The sequence below is a fragment of the Narcine bancroftii genome, chromosome 11 (genome assembly GCF_036971445.1).
Source record: "Narcine bancroftii isolate sNarBan1 chromosome 11, sNarBan1.hap1, whole genome shotgun sequence".
Lineage (NCBI taxonomy): Eukaryota > Metazoa > Chordata > Chondrichthyes > Torpediniformes > Narcinidae > Narcine > Narcine bancroftii.
The window spans coordinates 13,110,623-13,128,858 of NC_091479.1; the positions used below are offsets into that span (position 1 = coordinate 13,110,623).

General features: G+C 46.3%; 1 protein-coding gene across 28 annotated transcripts in view; it reads left to right on the forward strand.

The window, feature by feature from the left end:
- The window catches only part of LOC138745528 (CUGBP Elav-like family member 4), a 692,803-nt gene that overhangs the window by 318,319 nt on the left and 356,248 nt on the right, over positions 1-18,236 (forward strand). The window lies entirely within an intron of this gene.

The following is an 18,236-nucleotide window of genomic DNA, read 5'->3' on the forward strand; positions in this document are numbered from 1 at the left end:
GGATTGGTAGATGCCGGATAAGTGTATTTTTTGGTTGTGATACTGTACTTGCACTGAACAAACTTCATTTGTATGAATATATAAACCTTAAAGCATTTTACTTTATTTTCAGTCATATTCTTTGAAAACATTTAACCGTCGCTGGATCTGCAGGTTCCTCCCCGTCCACAGAGCTGCCCGAAAAATGAACAATAACATTATAGATAATTAAGACCCTTTCCCCCCCCCCCCCCCCCACAAGTTTACTGATAAAGCCCCTGACCTGGGTGACTCTTTCAAAGCAGGGATAAGGTGACACTTTAAGAGAGTCGCCCCAACGGCGAGCGGCATCGACCAGCTCATCGTCCTGGGCGACGCCATTGCTGTTTCTCATGACTGATAAAGCCCGACCAAGGCTCTCCACTGGTTGAATATTTGTTCTCAAAGGCTTGTGTGTTACTTCAGGGAACATTTACAATGTTTCACTTACATATTTTTACATATTATTTTATTCTTATTTTTAAAATATATTTGCCATGATTTTTTTTTTGCTGGTTGCTTGAATTCCAGATGCCAGGGATTTTACTATATACTGTAATCATAATATCTTGAATTTCTGGGTACTTATTGCCAGTGGGGTGTGGTGCCTTGTATGGAATGCAATTTAAAGCTGTGATTTAACCAAAGCTTTCTACACCCACAACATTACCATCAATGCAGTTGTGCAGAAGAAACAGTGATTGCTGGTCCTTGGTGCAAAACACACAGACATACAACCAGACATAACACACATACAGACAAACAATGCATGTGCAGGACAAGTATTCATACATACAACATTGCTTCATGAATCTGAGAGTCTCAGATGGTCAGTGTGAGCTGTTCCTTTGGTCGTTCACCATGGGAAGAACCTATTCCTCAGCCTGGTGGTGCCGGCTCTGATCCTCCTGGATCTCTTTCCCGACGGAAGCAGCTGAAAGATGCTGAGTGCAGGGTGGAAGGGGTCCTCGATGATTGTCTGCCACGATCCTGGAAGATCACGACGATGGGGCGGAGGGAGACTCCAGTGATGCTCCTGCCACTCTTACGGATTGACTTCCGATCCATTTCTCTGGAGCAACCGAACCACAACGCTGACTTAGGAATGCCAGTCAAAATCATTGAGTTGTCCCTCACAGAAGCTGACACTTCGGCCCATCAAGCCCATTCTGCCAACACTGATCCCATTTGCCTGCAATAGAGCAATAGCCCACATCTTGGCAGTGTGCTTCTTCCACCACCCATGTTACAAGCAGCCCATTCCAGATTCAACCGTCCTCTGTATGAAATAATTCCCACCCTTCACCCCCTCCCCCCCACCGCCCCCGAATCCTTCAAAATCTTCTCTCCCCTGAAATCTCTGCTCTCTCTGGCACCGTCACCGTGGAAATTAAAAAAGAAAGATTTTATTTATTCACAGCACGGCAGAAGCCGATTCCCACCATTTAAACCCATGCCTCCCAATTGCACCAACTCCTGGTGCATTTCGGAATGTGGGAGGAAACCCACGCAGATGTGGGGAGAACGCACAGACAGCGCGGGATTCGACACCGAATATACCTGCCGCCTACCCTCTCCGAATTTTATGTGGCTTAATCAGGTTATCCCCTCCTGAGTTTCCTTTGCCACCCAGTGATGTCCATCTGCCTGTCGTCGTCGTCCCCCCCCCCCGCAATATCGTTGCATCTCCCCGCGCCCCGCACCGACAAACGCCCCTCTCCCCCCGCCCCGAAGGTAGCTCTGCCCTGGAGTCCAATGCTGTTTACCCGACTTTATTGGTGCAGACACAAAAATAAATGTGTGCGCTTTGCATCTCCATAGCAACCTCAGTTTGCGAGCAGATGCCCCTTGCAGGAAGCCACATAGAACCATAGCAACAGATGAAAACTCTTGCACGTCCCTATGGCAACACTCATTGTTGTGCAGTTGCGCTCTGGACCGTGCCTCTAGTGTGGAATATGAAAGCGTTGGAAAGCCTCCGAGTTCAGGGAGGTGATGTACCTGAATAATGCTTACAGACAGCGCACACATATATAAATATATAAGAAACATGACTCTCTCTTCTGACAGGCTATACACACTGAATTTTCAAGTGCTTCGAGACTCAAAGGAACGCAGCCCTGCATTTTCACCTCTCTGAGCACGGCCCTGAGAATTGAAAGCATTGCCATAAATATCTCCTCAGGAAATCCACTTTTATTTTGGTTCATCTGCCCCGTTTCCCGAGGATCTTACCAAGTCCGCAAGGGCAGAGATTGTTTTTTGTCCCCCCCTCTCAGGCAACCGTTCGCAATTTACACGAGCGGCTTTCGGTTAAATGAGGGGGGGGTGGGGAGAGGGGGAAGTGATCAAATTGCAATCTAAAATTAAAAAGCGAATTATTGGAAAGGGCTCAGCAGGTCAGGCGGCATCTGCGGAAAGAGAAGCAGTAAACGTTTCAGGCTACGTGCACGCCTTCCAATCTGGTGGTGTGGTGCCTTCCTTCAAATCTCACCAAGTGTCCTCTTGTTCAGTGTAAAAACGAGGATGTAATGCTGAGACTTTATAAGGTAGAACCTCAGTGCTGGAGAAACTCAGCAGGTCAAACAGTGGACTTTATATCGCAAAGATGAAGATACATAACCAACGTTTCAGCCTTGAGCCCTTCATCAAAGATGAAGCCTGGGCATCTTCTCTAGTTTCTGCCAGTCCACTCCCCATTCTCCCTGTCTTTCCTTTCCCCTCCAGATCTCCACCCCCTTCCCTCTCCTTTCACAGAACCATTCTCCATCCCGCTGTTTGCTGGTCTGCCCTCCCTCCCTCCCTCATCCGCCTATAACCTCCTGCCTGTGGGACTCTTCTCCTACCCCTCCCCACCACTACCATTTTGTCCGGGTGCCTGCTGACATTTTGCTCGTACATTTGTTTTGTATCTTTATCTCTGCTACATAATGTTCACTGTCTGACCTGCGGAGTTTCTCCAGCGTCACATTTTTATTCCAACCACTCTTAGTGTTTTTACTCCTAACTCAGACTTTATAAGGTGTTGGTCAGACCACATTTGGAGCATTGCGAATAATTTTGAGCCACATCTAATTTTTTAAGTTGAGAGATTCGGCACAGTAACAGGCCCGTCCGGCCCACGTGCCCGCGCCGCCCATGTGACCAAGTAAACGACTAACCTCACGCGTCTTTTAGATGAAATCCACGCAGGTCATGGGGAGAACATACAAACGCTTTCCAGACAGTGAGGGCTTTTGAACCTGAGTCGCTAACCCTAAGGAGTAGCTAAGGAGATTGTGCTGGTGCTCAGGAAGGCCCCAGGTGATATTTACAAGAATGATCCAAGGGATGAGTGTATGGAGCATTTGATGGCACAGGGTCTGTACTCACTGGAGTTTAGAAGGATCAGGGTGGGGGGGAAGCCTAATTGAAACCTGCCAAATGTTGAAAAAGTTGGATGGAGTGGATGTGTGAAAAGATATTTTGAGTAAGGTGAGAAACTGGGACCAGAAGACCATGAAGGACGTCTCATTAGAACAGGGAGGAGAAGTAAGTTATTCAGCCACAGGGAGGTGGATCTCTGGAATTTATTGCCACAGATGGCTATGGAGGACAAGTGATTGGGGATATTTAAGTAATTGGGTGCATAATTGATTGATAGGTTCTTGATTAATAAGGGTTCAAAAGTTATGGGAACATTGGAAGGAAATGTACATCTCCATGATTCAAATGGAGGAGAAGATTTGAATGGCCTTATTCTGCACCTACACCCTGTGGTCATTAGCTTTCAAGTGCCAAGTCAAACTTATTATACGTCGTGCCTCACAGTGAGTGTTTCCCGCCAGTTAGAGGCTGACACCCACCCTTGATATTGCAAGCATCACCATCAGTCACTTGCCACCCTGGATCAGAAACTGAAGACGCCTGGCCACATCAAGGCGAGTGCAAGTCAGTAGTTCGGTAACCTGTGGCAAAGAGCTCACCAATCCTGTCTCCTTTCCACATTCAAATCGCCTGTCATGAAGCATTTTCACAGATCAAGAAAATGGCTTTACCAATCTACCAAATTCAATTACTTGAAAATTATGACATTATGTCTTGTTTAAATTTGGAAAAAATTAAATATCCAATCAATGATCCAAATATTAAATTCCAAATGACATGGGACCGTTCCCTGAAGGTGGCGTCGCAGGTGGACAGGGTTGTAATGAAAGATTTTGGCATCTTGGCCTTTTCAATCAAAGTATCGAGTATAAGAGTTGGAATGTTATACAAGACATTGGTGAGGCCGCATCTGGAATATTTTGTGCAGTTCTGATCACCTAACTACAGGAAGGATATCAATAAGATTGAAAGAGTGCAGAGAAGATTTACTAGGAGGTTGCCGGGTCTTTAGGAGTTAAGTTACAGGGAAAGCTTAAACAGGTTATGACTTAATTCCTTGGAATGAAGAATAATAAGGGGAGATTTGATAGAGGTTTACAAAATTATGAGGGGTTTTGACAGAGTAAATGTGAGTATGCTTTTTCCACTGGGATTAGGAGAGATAGATATGAGAGGACATGGGGACATTAGGGGGAACTTCTTCACTCAGAGGGTGGTAGGAGTGTGGAACGAGCTGCCAGCTGATATGGTGGCTGCGGACTCGATCTTGAGTTTTCAGAATAAATTGTATAGAATCATCGATGGGCGTGGTCTGGAGGGTTATGGAATGGGAGCAGGTTATTGGGACTAGCTCAACAATGATCAGCATGGCTTGTTTTTCTGTGCTGTAGCATTCTATGATACTCCATGTAATCAACCAACTCTTTCTGCACTGAATTAGATCCTCTACCTCTTTTTACAGCCACCCAGGTTCAAATCCAGCACTGTCTGTAAGTCGGACAGTGTGGAATTCCTCTGGGTGCTCCGATTTCCTTCCATGTTCCAAAGTGTGTTTGGGAAGCGCAGGCTCCTGGGCCAGAAGGGCTTGTTACTGTGCTGTACGTCCAAATTATTAAAAAAAAACAACTTGCTGCAATATACCAAGGTAGAAAATGAGATACATAAATATACTGGTTACTGTTAGAATGCTGTTTTAGAATCTGTGACTGACGAAGATTGAAAATAGAACCAGGGTCTGGTCACGTGACTGCTTCACCATCCAATTTTTTTTGATTTTAAAATTTTTTGAAACTTTTGGACATATTTTAAACAAGTAACAGGCCTTTTTCGCCCATGAGCCTGCGCTGCCCAGTTACAGCCAATTGATTTACAACTCCTGGTACATTTTGAAGGGTGGGAGGAAACTGGAGCACCCGGAGTAAACCCCCGCAGACATGGGGAGAACGTACCAACTTCTTACAGACGGCGCGGGATTTGAACCCTGGTGCTGCAACAGCTTTTTGCTAACTGCTACGCCAGCTGTGCAAACCTCTACACTACGCATGAAGATCTCTTTCACAAATCCACTGCTCACCTGGTCTGCCTGTCCAATGTGTCCCTGCGTGCCCAAAATCAACCACTCCTTGCTTTGCATTGGCTTCCCCTTCTGGTAGAGAAGTCCAAGGATTCCCACCTCTGTGAGGGAGGAAGAGGCCCCTTACTTCACCCTCAAATGGCCGTCCTCTTAGCTTGAGTTCTGAACTCCCCAACCTGATGAAAAAACCTACCAGTATTGGAGAGCAGGGTCGATGAAGACCCAGCATGGGTTGAAGTAGAAGCCGACAGTCTTGCTGAAGGGTTCCAGACGAAAATGTCACATTGATGGCTCCAGATTTCAACATCTGCAGTTTGGCTGTACATCTCTTGATGGGCTGGATTTCCTCCTTCCTTACGAGAATCTTGTGATCCTAAGAACTTGGAGGATGCGCATTCCAAATGATGCAGCCTTGCCTTCACGCGGATGAGCCAATGGGGGACGGCAACCAGATTGACCAAAGGGAATACCTCACTCTGCACTGTCAAGGAGTATGGTTGGAAGATCCTGAATTTTTTTTTTTAAATTTTTTATTTTTCACACCATAAATCACATTAGCCATGATATACACTATTTCTTTTTCACACATATACAGTGACTTTTTCTCCCCCCCCACCCCTTTCCTCCCAAACCACCCCCCCACCCCCCCCCTCTCATCCATTTTAGGTATACAATCTAGGTTGCATTAAGCCAGTCAGACAATGTTGTCATTCAACAAAATTACACCAGAAATTCTACTGAGTCCATTCTTTTCTTTCCTTCTCCTTCCATCAACTTAGGTATTGTTTGTCCCCGGTAGGTTTTCGCTATTGTATTTAATGTAAGGCTCCTATACTTGTTCGAATATTTCAATATTATTTCTTAACCTATATGTTATTTTTTCTAATGGAATACATTTATTCATTTAAATTTAGTAGTTTCTTCCTTTTTAATTTGGTTATGTATTCCATTAATATTTAAAGACATATAGTTCAGCGTAGCCCTTTTATATTTTGTTTATCTTCTCTTTCCGTTTTTCCATCATTACCTTTCCTCCTTTTCCATTTCTGTTTTCTTATTTTCAACTCTTTATATATGAAGATCCTGAATTTCCACTCAGCTTCATGTGATATCAGAGTCATTTGGTAAAATCTGGAGCATCGCTGTGCATTCGATTGACGGGTGCAATTGCCGATCTTCGCTGTGTTGGTCGCCTTGTCCAACAGAGCCATAATTAGACCGGACGACAAATCGAAGCAGGAGCTAGCCTGGTAGAGGTTGGGTCTGCTGCAAACTGGAGTCATGGACAAGGTTTTAAAAATGACCCAAAGGCAGTCCAGGTTCAACAGCTTGAGTCAACCTATCCAAGAAAGAGATTTTCGAGAGACATGGCAGCCTGAGCATCAACAGAGCTAAGATACTATTGGTTCCTCATTATGCACTGACATTTTTTTAGCAAACAGCACGGTGACATCTGGTACATTTTGATGGACACCAGACTCAGGTAGACCAACATCTGGCTCAGAAAGACCTGGCTTAATTAGACTGAAGTAAAAACACAAAGCTGGAGTATCTCCGCAGGTCAAATGGTGTACTTTATATGGCAAAGATAAAGCTACATAACTAATGATTTGGACACAAGCCAGAGTAATGTTGTCTTTGCCTGGAACTCACTCCTTGTGTCAGAAGCACTCTCTTTCGCCAGGGCTGAGAGATAATCAGTCAGAGGCTAATTTTATATATTCATCACACAACACAAAGAAAACACCACTAGTAAACCTCCACCAGGCCTCGAATGGTAGAACACCCTGCTGAATCCCTGTACGAGAAAAGATATATGCTAATGTGTGCTAATAGATTCAAACGACGGGGAACAAAAGTGCCCGAGGGTGGTTTGATTGGCAGCCATTTTTCTCATGTTATATGGCTCTTCATTTCCATTCTCTATTTACGTTCGAGAGTCTTGTTTCAATCAGTTATCTTCAGAACATAGAACGAATTAGTGCGGCAACATCTCCTGAAACATCTGAAGTGAGGCCAGATTGACCTTCCCATTTTGGAATGTGTTTAAATTTATATTCATCTCTTGAACATCTTCCCTTTCCCTCACTCCCTCAGTGGAATCAGAAATTTCCTCCCCGAATCTGCCTGCCTCTACTTTCTGCTATCAGCTTGCGAACCAAATTGCACCTGTGGTGCCGGACAGATATTTTTGTTTGATGACATGAATTTAAATTTAGACATTGTAGAGCGCGTCGAAAGAATCAAAGGCTTGTTGATCCAAACCAAGGCTTTATTGACTGGAAGACTGGAGCGTATCGCATGTAGGTCGACCAGTCCAGAATGGCCTGGTCTGGCTAGGAGTAACCCTTTAAGACCTGCCAGTAGGTGGTGCTACGGTCTCAGCCAATCACAGTCATCCTACACTCTTTTTTTTTTTTTCTTTGGCTTGGCTTCGCGGACGAAGATTTATGGAGGGGGTAAAAAGTCCACGTCAGCTGCAGGCTCGTTTGTGGCTGACCAGTCCGATGCGGGACAGGCAGACACGATTGCAGCGGTTGCAAGGGAAAATTGGTTGGTTGGGGTTGGGTGTTGGGTTTTTCCTCCTTTGCCTTTTGTCAGTGAGGTGGGCTCTGCGGTCTTCTTCAAAGGAGGCTGCTGCCCGCCAAACTGTGAGGCGCCAAGATGCACGGTTTGAGGCGTTATCAGCCCACTGGCGGTGGTCAATGTGGCAGGCACCAAGAGATTTCTTTAGGCAGTCCTTGTACCTTTTCTTTGGTGCACCTCTGTCACGGTGGCCAGTGGAGAGCTCGCCATATAATACGATCTTGGGAAGGCGATGGTCCTCCATTCTGGAGACGTGACCCATCCAGCGCAGCTGGATCTTCAGCAGCGTGGACTCGATGCTGTCGACCTCTGCCATCTCGAGTACCTCGACGTTAGGGGTGTGAGCGCTCCAATGGATGTTGAGGATGGAGCGGAGACAACGCTGGTGGAAGCGTTCTAGGAGCCGTAGGTGGTGCCGGTAGAGGACCCATGATTCGGAGCCGAACAGGAGTGTGGGTATGACAACGGCTCTGTATACGCTTATCTTTGTGAGGTTTTTCAGTTGGTTGTTTTTCCAGACTCTTTTGTGTAGTCTTCCAAAGGCGCTATTTGCCTTGGCGAGTCTGTTGTCTATCTCATTGTCTATCTCATCCTACACTACAGTCTATACATATACACATTGGTGATAGAATCTGTACTATCACACACATACAGCACGGTAATAGGCCATTTTGGTCCACATGTCCGCCCAATTTACACCTAATTAACCTACACCCCCAGTACATTTTGAATGGTGGGAGGAAACTAGAGCCCCCGGGGAAAACCCATGCAGACATGGGGAGAACGTACAAACTCCTTTCAGACAGAATGGGATAACATATGTTTTTTTTGCGTACTTCATTAAAGCATTATTTATCCAAAATGTTGCATGCCAATGCCTCCAGAGAGGTTATATTAAAGCTTCAGTGAAGTGATCAATGCAATTGAAGGTGCCTGCCTCAACTGGTGATCCCTCGAAGAAACACAAGAACTACAGATGCTGGAATCTTGAGGGAACCCGGTGAAGGTGGAAGGATCAAAATGGGTCCAGCACCATCCACGGGGAGAATTGGCCAGTCAGCGACTCAGGATAAAGGGCCCTGACCCGAAACGTTGACCTTTTCTCTTCATGGATGCTCCCTCTCGCAAGAACAGGAGCAGGAGTCGGCCATCTGGCCCGTCGAGCCTGTCCGCCGTTCAATGAGATCATGGCTGATCTGATGATCAGCTCATCTCCAGCTACATTTCCCCATATCCCTTCACTCCTCTACTTTGTAAAAAATCTATCCCACCTTGTCTTGAATATATTTACTGAGGTAACATCCACTGCTTCATTGGGCAGCGAATTCCATAGATTCACCACCCTCTGGGAAAAGCATCTCCATCCTAAATCTACTACCCTGGATCTTGAGGCTGTGTCCCCTAGTTCTGGTCTCCCCACCAATGGGAATAACTTACCTACCACTAACGTATCTATGCTTTTCATAATTTTATACATTTCGATCAGGGAAAGGCTTGAAGGTTATTGTTCAATATCTGATGTTAACTCCCAAATGGAGCTTCCATCGATGAGTTAACGGTCCAATCAAGCCATTCCACCATCAACTACTTCTGTAACTAGTGAGCTTTAGACCAGCCATTCCCAATCTTTTTTTTGGTGATGGCCCCCTTAGGACTCCACATCAAGTTCATGGGCCCCCTTCCCTGCGAAGCAGTCGGGTTTCCTCCATACTGCTCTCCTACTGATGATATAAAAAAAGTTATGATTTCAGTTCATGGTCCCTCTTAAATGTGCTGTGGCCCCTAAGGTGGGGAGGGGGAAGACGTGTATGGCCCCTGTTGAGAATTGCTGAATGAGACCATGATGAAAATTGATGTACGTCAGGTAAATGTGATTGAGTGCTTTGACGGCATCACCATTTGTTGTTCAATCAACTTAATGTGAGAAAGGACCTTCAGCCCAGATAATCTTTCTTGTCCTTCCTGCTTATCAACTTTACAGTTTTCACATTGCTGCTTGTTAACTTCCACCACAGTGAGCGTAGCGGTTAATACAGCAATGTTACAGCACCAGCGACTCGGACCATGGTTCGAATCCCGTGCTGTCTGTACGGGGTCTGTACGTTCTCCCCATGTCCACATGGGTTTTCCCTGGGTGTTCCGGTTTCTTCCCACCATTCAAAACATGCGGGGGGGGGGGGGGGGGTTGTAGGTAAATTGGGTGCAATTGGCCGGCACGGACTCGTGGACCAAAAGGGCCTGTTATCTGCTGAATGTCTAAATTAAAAACAAATTTTAAATCAAGGTCATGGTTTAATTTGGGGAGGATGAATTTTCCTCGAAGCATTCTTTCTGCGTACAAAGCTTTTAGGCCGATGAAAATGATCCCTCCCTATTCAAGACTGCAGCTGTAGTTCAGAGCCAACCATTCTCGGTCAGAATCAATGAGGACGCTTGTTAGCGAAGATGTCAGAACTTCCTTCCAACTCGTGCTCCAAAGAAGAGTCATTGAAGTTGGGGGCTAATTAGAAATATCAAAACTGGGAAGGACAGAGAGAGATTTGCAGGTGAAACAGGAACTCAGACAGCAGCCATGGACCAAAAGAGTCGGCCGATGTTTGAGTCCCATTCGATCGTCATGATTGAAGTCGTAATGAACAGTTCAGGTCTGAAACATAAACTGATCGTTTTCTACCCATGGAACCTATCTGACCTGCTGAGTTTCTCCAGCAACGTATTACTTGCTCATGGTCCCATCAGGAACAGCTATTGTGTTTCTCTGGGACAGATGGGCTTCTGTCACCCGGGAGGGATGAGGGTGGGGAGTCAGAGTGAAGGTGCAGATCAGCCACTATTTAAGATAGTGACAGGCTAGGGTTGATGGGCTCGGTGACCTTCCCATGTGCCTCCAGCGCTAACTGAGCCAAGCTCACACAATGGACAGCACTTCTGCAGAGATCTGAGCTCCCCTGTTGGGAGTTCAATTGAATTTTGAATTGACCGACGAACTGTAACCAAAAGCATTCACTCAAGGTACTACAAGTGCAGTGGATCCGATCCAAGAGATAAGTTCAAAGAAAATCACCACCTCCTGCGAATTATTGTCCCTTTTGCAACACCTTCCACTTTATACGTGCAAACTATTCTCCAGTTTATTGAAGGTTACACAGGTCAGAAGGAGTAAGAATTAAAGAATATTTGGAATTGCAAGGGTGCTGGAGTGGCTACAAACATCGGCCTTGAGATTTGAAGAAACTCGCAGTAAAAATGTTGAGGGAGCTCAGCAGGGTCTCGGAAGGTCCAAGGGAGGTAAAAATACATAACCAACGTTTCAGGCCTGAGCCCTTCTTCAAGGTATGAGCAAAAGGCAGGCAGAATCTGAATAAAATGGCAATCACTATAAACCTCCATTCCCCCACACCAAGGACCTCAAAGCCCTTCATTTCTAATCCGAAGACAGTATATCTCAACCTGTTGTCTGCACACCACTGACAGTCCATGGGTTTGTTATCGGAGTGCGTGGCAATGCGGTGAAGACCATTATTGCTGCAAGAATGAACAAAGAAAACAAGGCGGTAGGTCTGACGACTAAAAACAATGAGAAATATTTCCCACCAAGGCAAGGCGCCAATCCTTGCTGTGGCCTAGGAAGGAGCAGGATACCCAGACACCACTCCCCACCCCACCCCCCCCCCCACCGACTGGTGGTTTGCAGGTCTATTATAGGTGGTCTGTGGTTTGCAGTTTTGTTGTAAGTGGTCCATAGTCTTCAAGCCTATTGTAGGTGGTCCGTGGTCTGCAGGCTTGTTGTGTATGGTCTGTGGTCTGCAGGCCTGTTGTAAATGGTCTGTGATCTGCAGGCCTGTTGTAAATTGTCCATGGTCTGTTCTTCTTCTTTGGCTTGGCTTCGCGGACGAAGATTTATGGAGGGGGTAAAAAGTCCACGTCAGCTGCAGACTCGTTTGTGGCTGACAAGTCCGATGCGGGACAGGCAGACACGATTGCAGCGGTTGCAGGGGAAAATTGGTTGGTTGGGGATGGGTGTTGGGTTTTTCCTCCTTTGCCTTTTGTCAGTGAGGTACCTACCCATGGTCTGTAGGCCTGTTGTAAATGGTCCATGGTCTGCAGGCCTGTTGTAAATGGTCCATGGGCTGCAGGCCTGTTGTAAATGGTCCATGGGCTGCAGGCCTATTGTAGGTGGTCTGTAGTCTGAAAGCCTATTGTAGATGGGCTGTGGTCTGCAGGCCTGTTGTAAATGGTCCGTGATCTGCAGGCCTGTTGTAAATGGTCCATGGTCTGTAGACCTATTGTAGGTGGTCTGTGGTCTGTAGGCCTGTTGTAAATGGTCTGTGATCTGCAGGCCTGTTGTAAATTGTCCATGGTCTGTAGGCCTGTTGTAAATGGTCCATGGTCTGCAGGCCTGTTGTAAATGGTCCATGGGCTGCAGGCCTGTTGTAAATGGTCCGTGATCTGCAGGCCTGTAGTAAATGGCCCTTGGTCTGCAGGCCTATTGTAGATGGACTGTACAACAGGCTTTATTCAACGTAAACTTCCACAGAGCCAGCGGAGAGATTGTGCTTCTGTGAGCTCTGAGAGTGACTTCAAAGGATCGGCCTAGGCTTATATCCCGGAGGCTGATTGACAGCCGGCCAGGTGTTGTCTTGTCCCCATGCTCTTCTGCAGGTACAGAGGTTGCCCCCTGCAGTAGGACAGTGGTGTACCACCACACCCTCCCAAGGTTTAGTCGGCAAAGATTGAAAATATCTCCTGTCTATTTCCCATCATGTTCAGAAGAATGCGGGATGATCTTATTCAAACATGTAAGATTGTAAGGGGGCTTGATGTTGTAGATGTTGAGATGTTTTCACTGGCAGTGGAGTAAAATTAAAGGGGACATCGCTGCAAAATAAGTGGCTGGTCATTTAAAACTGAAGAGCGTAGAAATGTCAGGGTGTAGTGAGTCTCTGGAAATCTCTGCCTCTGAGGGTGGTGGAGACCATATATCGTATTTAAGATGCAGAGAGGTAAATGTCTGAAAGATTAAGGAGCTATGGGTTATGGCGAACTGGCAGGGTTATGGTGAGGGCACGGTTGGCATAGCAAGGCCTTTACAGCGCCAGCAATCAGGACCAGGGTTCAAATCCCGTGCTGTCTGTAAAGAGTTTGTACATTCTTCCTGTGACTGCATGGGTTTTCCCCGGGGGGGGGGGGGGGGGTGGGGCTCTGGTTTCCTCCCACCGTTCAAAGAGTATGGGGGGGGGGGGGTGTAGGTTAAATGGGCCTAAATTGGGTGGCACTGATTTGTGGACCGAAATGGCCTGTTATGTAAGAAGTGATGAGGTAAGCGTGGATCTGCCATGATCATACTGAATGGTTTTGAAGGTCCTCATGCTCTTGTTATCTTGTGTTCTGAAAAGTACATGTTAACGGCATTATAAGGTGCGACAGAAATGCAGTTGAGTGGGAGAGGAATGGCGAGTGTGAACGCAAGGAGATACTTTTACCACTGAAAGAAACATGGAATGAAATTGATGTACTCCACTCCTATACATGCCGAATAGCTTCATCTTAAAACATGCAGTGTTGGGGAAATTACCCCCTTAAGAGGGCAGCAAGATTGCATACTGCATCAAAAATAGTTTGGCTTTATCTAAACTGAGGACACGGGGGGGTAATTCGCAAACAGTCTCGCTCTTTGTCAACTTGTCAGATGACTAACCTTCGAACTCAGAAGAAATTAGTTTTACCCTTAACTCATCAAATCACAGGACAATACAGCATAAAGTCCACTGGGAAGAAAAAAAGCCATCACACATTAGGGAAGTAAAATTTCTCGTCCTGTCGCTGAAATGGACCTTGGTTTGGAAGCAGTGTGGTGAATTCCAGGCTTACACTATATTGCGCTGTAAGGCAATATCACGATAATTCATATCTTCTATGATCTAGCAGGCTGCAGGATGATACCCAGATGATAAAAGTCATTCTTAAACTGCTCCATTGTGTCTGTCCCGGTCTCTACAAATGTTAAAAAAGCAAACAAAAAAAAAGACGTTTAAAACTAATTCAAAATGTAGAGGGGTTCTCGGCTGATTTGGGGACTTGGGCAGCATGGGCTTTTACCTTGCTGTATTTCTAAATTTACATCCGGTACCGCACGGATGGCAGTCTCTTCAATCTGAGGCGCCTGCAAGCTCACACCAAGACACAAGAGCAACTTGTCCGTGAACTACTCTTTGCAGACGATGCCCATTCAGAGCCAGCTCTCCAGCGCATGACGTCCTGTTTTGCGGAAACTGCCAAAATGTTTGGCCTGGAAGTCAGCCTGAAGAAAACTGAGGTCCTCCATCAGCCAGCTCCCCACCATGACTACCAGCCTCCCCACCATGACTTCCAGCCCCCCCCCCCCCCCCACATCTCCATCGGGCACACTGTACTCAAAACAGTCAACCAGTTTACCTACGTCGGCAGCACCATTTCATCTGATGCAAGGATCGACAAAGAGATAGACAACAGACTCGCCAAGGCAAATAGCGCCTTTGGACTACACAAAAGAGTCTGGAAAAACAACCACCTGAAGAAACACACAAAGATCAGCGTGTACAGAGCCATTGTCATACCCACGCTCCTGTTCGGCTCCGAATCATGGGTCCTCTACCGGCATCACCTACGGCTCCTAGAACGCTTCCACCAGCGTTGTCTCCGCTCCATCCTCAACATTCATTGGAGCGACTTCATCCCTAAGTACTCGAGATGGCAGAGGCCGACAGCATTGAATCCACGCTGTTGAAGATCCAACTGCGCTGGGTAGGTCACGTCTCCAGAATGGAAGACCATCGCCTTCCCAGATCGTGTTCTGTGGCGAGCTCTCCACCGGCCACCGAGACAGAGGTGCACCAAAGAAGAGGTACAAGGACTGCTTAAAGAAATCTCTTGGTGACCACCGCCAGTGGGCTGATCTCGCCTCCAACCGTGCATCTTGGTGCCTCACAGTTTGGCGGGCAGCCACCTCCTTTGAAGAAGACCGCAGAGCCCACCTCACTGACAAAAGACAAAGGAGGAAAAACCCAGCACCCAACCCCAACCCACCAACCGCTGCAACTGTGCCTGCCTGTCTCGCATCGGACTTGTCAGTCACCAACGAGCCTGCAGCAGACGTGGACATTACCCCTCCACGAATCTTCGTCCGCGAAGCCAAGCCAAAGATTTCTAAATTATCAGCATTGGTGCTGTGCAATTGTTCAGGAAAAGGAGGTGTAAGGCGCTCCTTTCGTCCGATAGCCTACAGGTGGACGACCTGTTTAGCCTCCCAGTCAGGGTCACGTGAAGCCATGGATTGCAGATGGTGGATGGTTTTTACAAGCAGATTCTACAAATTGGAATTGAAACTAAATGAGTCTGCTGATCAATGGCCAGGGTTACCCATCCAGTATGGACACTGCAACTGAAGAAGGCCATGGGAAACCACTTCAGTATTTTTCCCTTGTATAATCATGAGCCCAACATTGACTACAGTCTCAGCTGAAAGATGGAGCCTTCACTGAAGGAGAGCGGAGGAGGCAACAACTACAATTCGGAGGGTCAGAGATCACCCACGCCAAACAGCAAGGCACCTGCATGAATGTCAAAATTAAAATTACAATGAGATAAAGGGTCTTACAGCTAGCGAAGCAGTTAACACCACACAGTTACAGCGCCAACAATTGAGACCTGGTTTTGAATCTGGCGCTGTCTGTAAAGAATTTGTATGTCCTCCCTGTGCCTGCGTGGGTTTCCTCTGGGGGCTCCGATTTCCTCGCACAGTTCAAAATGTACCGGGGATTGTATATCAATTGGAAGTAATTGGGTGGCACGGGCTCGTGGGCCGAAAGAGCCTGTTACCGTGCTGCATGTCAAAAATTTAAAATTTCAAATTTAAATGCATTTAACAAATTTAAATTGCTAACAGCCTGAATTTGGAAATTTTGTATTGTTATTACCATTCCTCATCCAGAGCTTCTTCCCTCCCTATCTCCAAAATCTCCCCTCCTCCCTGGAACCGTCCGACATCTCTCGAGGCCTTCAGCTCTGGTCTCTTGCTATTCACACTGGCGTCCTTGGCTGAGAACCCAAACTCTGGAGTATTTTCTCCACCGTGTGGTTAGTCCATCGCCATTGCAGCCTCAGCGACCCAGGTTCAAATTCAGCGCAGACTGTTAGGGGTTTGTACTTTCTCCCAGTGAACTTGTGTGGGGTGTCCTTCCACCTTCCGAAGATGTACAGGATGAGCAGGTTAATTGGCCACATGGGCATATTTGGGCGGCATGGGCTCGCGGGCTGGAAGGGCCTGTTGCCGTTCTGTACCTTGAATTTTTTTTTTAACTGTCTCTTTAACCAAGTTGAATTTTTTTTTGTGATATGGGCAAGGCCAGCATTAATTCTTCATCCCTAACTGCGTTTGGAAACCCACCTCCTTGAACCTCTGCAGATCTTCCAATGAAAATGCTTCCTCAGTTCCGTTGGGGAGAGAGGCTGAAGTAATTGGACCCAGTGGCACAATTTGGAAGGAAATCTTCTCCAGTATCTGCAGTGTTTGTTTGCCCTCATAGAGCAAGAAGGTGTAACTCCACTGGAGATACTCCTCAGTGTGTTACTTCATTTGGAAGACTTCAGAATCAGAAATGTCATGAACAAGTCATGAAATTCCATGTTTTGCAATAGCATCACAGAGCAAACATTCATATTATAACCATCTTACAACACTACTATTAAAAAAAAATTAAAATAAGAGAGCACAAAAAGTAAGGTAGGGTCTTTGGTTCATTGATCATTCAGGAATCTAATGGCGGAGGGGAAGAAGCTGTCCTTGTGCCGCTGAGTGCTCGTCTTGAGGCTCCTGTACCTATTTTGCGATGGTATCAGAGAGAAGAGGGCATTGCCTGGGTGGTGGGGGGTCTTTGAGGATTGAGGCTGCTTTTTTAAGACTCCGCCTCATGTAGATGTCCTCGATGGAGTGAAGTCTGGTGCCTGTGATATTGCAGGCCAAGTTAACAACCCCCAGGAGGTTTTTCTTGCAGTGATGCAACCAGCCAGAATGCTCGCCACGGAATGCCTTTAGAAATTTATGAGAGGCTTTGGTGACAAATCGAATCTCCTCAAAGTGTAGCCTCTGGCGGGCATTCTTGGTGATTGCATCAATATGGAGGCTTCAGGACACATCCTTGGAAATGTTGACACCCAGGAATTTGAGGTTCTTGACCCTGTCCACCACTGAGCCCTCGATAAAGACTGGATCCCCTGACTTCCTCCTGAAGTCCACAATCATCTCCTTGGTTTTGCTGACATTGAGTGCAAGGTTGTTGTCATTACACCATTCAGTGAGCTGATCTGTCTCCCTCCTGTACTCTTCCTCATTGCTGTCTGTGATTCTGCCGACAACTGTAAAGAATTTGGCAAATTTGTAGATGGCATTGGAGTTGTGTCTGGCCACATAGTCAGGGAGAGAGATTGGATAAGTTTGACCTGCAGTGAAGGAGGCTGAATGATGATCTAATGGAAATACATAATATTATGAGAGGTACGGAGAGGGTAAATAGTCCAAATCTTTTCCCAGTGGCAGCGGTGTAAAAAATTGAAGGTCAGAGAAATATGACAAGAAGAAAGAGTTTTAAAGAGGATCTGCCAACAGAGGTGAAAAATTTGATACCATCACTATTTTAAGAGCCATTTAAACAGCACTTAAATAAGTGTGTGGGGCTAAAGCAGTGGTTCTCAACCTTTTTCTATCCACTCACATCCCACTTTAAGTAATCCCTATGCCGTCGGTGCTCTGTGATTAAAGTGGGATGGCTTAAGGTGGGACGTGAGTGGGAAGGGAAGGTTGCAAATCACTGCTCTAGACCCAATTGTTACCGAAGTATTTTGCTTGAGAAAAATTGTCATTGACCCATTCTCTTTGGAGTTCTGAAACCGTCCACATAACGAGTCAATGAGGGACAATTAAAACAGTGGTTTTCAAACTTTTTCTTTCCACCCACAACCCTCCTTAAGCAATCCCTTACTAATCACAGAGCACCGATGGCATACGAATTACTTAAAGTGGAAAGAAAAGGGTTGAAAACCACTGAGTTAAAGGGACCTTGTATGTGTGCTGACAGGACCTTGTAATCTCCATCTTTTGAGTACAAATGAGAACTTTTTGAAACGAGGAGCAAAAACACAGTCCGCTGGAGGAACT